The sequence below is a fragment of the Vespa crabro genome, chromosome 2 (genome assembly GCF_910589235.1).
Source record: "Vespa crabro chromosome 2, iyVesCrab1.2, whole genome shotgun sequence".
NCBI classification, from domain to species: domain Eukaryota; kingdom Metazoa; phylum Arthropoda; class Insecta; order Hymenoptera; family Vespidae; genus Vespa; species Vespa crabro.
This window is the reverse complement of record NC_060956.1, coordinates 7,738,261-7,742,104: the sequence shown is the minus strand read 5'-3', so window position 1 is coordinate 7,742,104 and position 3,844 is coordinate 7,738,261.

Below are 3,844 nucleotides of genomic sequence, written 5' to 3'. Positions count from 1 at the left end.
TACTAACTTTTGTAAAATCTTCCGATACGAATATATTTTCAGCTATGAAATTTAAACGAAAGTTTACAATCATCTTCCTAAACTTTTTCTTTTGATGAAGATTGTCACTTGACAAATAGATACTTTTTATTTATATCGTTATTGATCATCGTTTAGATCATTGTGTTTCATGTTACTGATAAAGCTATAAACATTAAAGACTCGTGAATATTCCTATATTAGGGAGACAATAGCCGTGTAATGACGTACTTACATATATGGCCATAAGTTAATCTGCCGTCGGGTAAAGTCCAAGCTAATGAACTATAAATAAGGGTTGGAATACTTGCACCAAGTGGACAGCCACACTTACTGACCCCTCGGTAATTAAAATCCCTTCCTAAATCAGGACTAGGGATACCATTGGACAACCCTCTTCTGTTCTTCTTCTTCTATGTCTCAGCTTTAACTAAAATCCTCGAAACCCTTCGAAGAGGAATACAGAAATAACCCTCCTATAACACGTTACTATCTGAGAAAACAGTTTCGTTATAGAACAATATAAAAAATTGGAAAAATTCCAAAAAATTAGAACGATGGAAAAAATTGGAACGATATAAAGAAATTAGTAAATAACGTATAGGAATGTATTTTCACCGAGAATACAATTTCAGAATAATCTAACACGATAAAAAAAAATTTTGGAAATATCCTCCTATAACGTGATATTCTGAGAATACGATTTTAATATAACACGATTAAAAAATTGTCAAACTTTTTCCGATAAATAAATTTCTTAAAAACACAATTCTCATGTAATGCAATAAAAAAACTTCTGAGACAGTCTTTTATAATACTCTTTCTTCTTATAATACGATACTCTGAAAATACGGTTTAAATATAACCTGATAACAAAATTGCAAAATATACTTTTATAATGCAATACTCTAAGAACATATATTTTGATATAAAACAGCAGACAAAATTTCTCTACATATCCATATCCTTCTATAATACGGTACTCCATGAATATGATTTTACTCTAACATAATTAAAAAATTTGTGTAACATCTTATTGTATAATATTGTATAACACAGTATCTATAAAAGTAAATCGTCTAATATATATATATAATTGTACAAAACAAAATGGAATGATTGATGCAATGATTAATGTTATGTGGATTTCTATATAAGTAGATAAGTGCCATATCATAGTTAAACTCCACAATCGTATTATATATAAGATTTTTTAATTATTTAGAATTTTACGATAAACTTTTTGTTTTACATAATATTACCGAAATTCTTAAATTTTTGATAAATTTTATTTGAATTTTAATGTCAATCTATATACGTATCTTTAAATCGTAAAAAAATTCTTCTATCGCAAAAAATGTTCTCCATTAAAACAATTCACATGAAATATAATCCTAACTTTTTCATTTACTTTGAAGTTTCTTATAACACGTATTTCATATAAGAAAGAACATATATCTTTAATTTATATTACTTTACAATTTATCATGAACACAGTTTCGATATAATACGCTATACGAATTAATCGTTTTATAGGAGATTTATCTTTATTATCTGTTTATATACTCTTTTTTTCTTCCCTCATTATTTCATATATATAAATTTACAATAAGTATGTAAATATTTATACAAGTAAATATGTACATCGACGATATAATAACATCACATTATTGAATGTAAAACATTTAAAGATCAAACGTTATACGTAATAGTATCGTTTTACTCGTTTAAACGTTTAACCTCTTTTTAAGTCAACAACGAAATAAGGAAGAGGAAAAAAAAAGAAAAGAAAAGAAAAGAAAAGAAGGAAAAAAAAAGTAAAAAAAAGAAGAAGAAGAAGAAGCGTTAGTAGAATAAGGAAAGGGAATTACTTAGACTCTTTGCGTGTCGTCCCGTTGAATTTCCCATTGGAATCAAGAAAACGTAGCTCATTTCGTTTCTAACCGAAATAAAGAAAGGAATTCACAGCGTATTCGTATTATTCCTCGCAATTCCGTTTCCGTTAATCCACCTGCGAAGCGTGCAGTTAATAATCCGCGTCGAGGGAGAGGGGACTACCTTCGTGAAAAAAGAAAACAAGAGGTTAAAAAGTAATATGTGTATATGGCGAGACGATCGGACCCGTGTATCGTTAGATCACGCCATATGAATTTTAGATTGGATATATATTTCATTATTTTATTCGAAACTATTCTTGAATCTATTCAAAATTTTTCTTTCTTTCTTTTTGTTTTTTCTTTTTTTCTTTTCCTTCTCTTCTTTTTTTTTTTGTTTTACTTATCTCTTATTTATAAAAACTATTACAGACATGAAGAGATGATTACTTCGTTGTAGGAATAATTTGAAGAAGAGTCCTTGATAAGTGTCAAATTTAAAAAGTAGAAAATTCCAAATTTTTCTAACGAACAAAAATAATTATAAAAGATGCTATGTATTTATATTTTTCACGTTTCATTTTTTTTCTTTTAACACGAAGAAATGAGAAATAAACGCTATCTTAAAATGATCAAAAGTTTAAGAAATATATGTATCATCATTGAAAAATGATTTCCTATTTGATTTTTCGTTAAGGTTTATCGTTGCTATTAACTGTCAGCAAGACGTAAATCTGACTCAATCGAAATCAATTGAAATCAAACTCGATTTAAAAATTAATTAGCTCGAAACTCATTTGATTGTGATATTAGGTTTAGATAAATTTTAGTTATGTCGTTAACTAAGCGTATTCAAAGTATATCAAAAATGTTAAAAATATTTTGAAAAATTCATATTAATATCTTGGAAACTAAAGCTGAACGGTTTTATTATAAATGTGTGTAGGAAAATGTTGTTCAAAATATTTGATCATTTCTACGACATATTTAAAAATCATCGCAATCAATGAGGGTGACGTACTTGTATATAATCATCATAATTTTTTACAAAGAGATATTATATTTTAACCCTTTGAGCTTTGTCGAGTGTGACTCGTTTACAATAAATTTCGTTTACAGGTACTTCTAGGTCGATTCACATTTCATATATTTAAATTAAAATTTATAAATTTTCCAGTTGAAATATGTATTATATTTCACCATATATACCTATAAAAACCTATAAGATAATATATATATATATATATATATATATATATATATATATATAATTTTTTTTTACTTAGATAAGCAATGTACTTATATCCTTACATCCTTTTTTCAACAAAAAACGCAGATCAATATGTCCATCGATATCAGCTAATAATCATTGCTATAATGACTAGTAACATCAAATACGTTTTGCAACAAATCGTGATCGTAGTAACGATTCTTTCAATATAATAACAAAAAGATACAATTTTCCTATCCTTCTTTTTATGAAATAAAATAATTTCGATTGATTCCTGTCAAAGAAATGTCAAATGAAATACATTGTGCAAGTGAAACGCTTAAAAGGTTAGGAAGGTTAGGTTATTGGAAAGAAAATAGTAGAAAAAAAAGAAAAAGAAATTAAGAATGAAAAGGATTAATTCTATATTATAGTAATTCTCATTGGCATGCGGAATAAAATGTTAGAAAAAAATTTTTTCATTGTTGACACTAATAGTGTTTTTTACGAACACTTTTCAATCCTTTATCTTTTTCTTTGATCGTGTTATAACCTTTTACCCGCGTAAAATAAGTATAGAGAGAGAGAGAGAGAGAGAGAGAGAGAGAGAGAAAAAGAGAGAGGGAACTCAAAAATGTACTTAGTTTATATAGATAAAATTATCTTCTCTTTTCTCCCTTTACCCTTTTCGGACAAGGCGATACTTTCTCTCTTAGCAAAACGACGTAGCGGATGTGTCCAC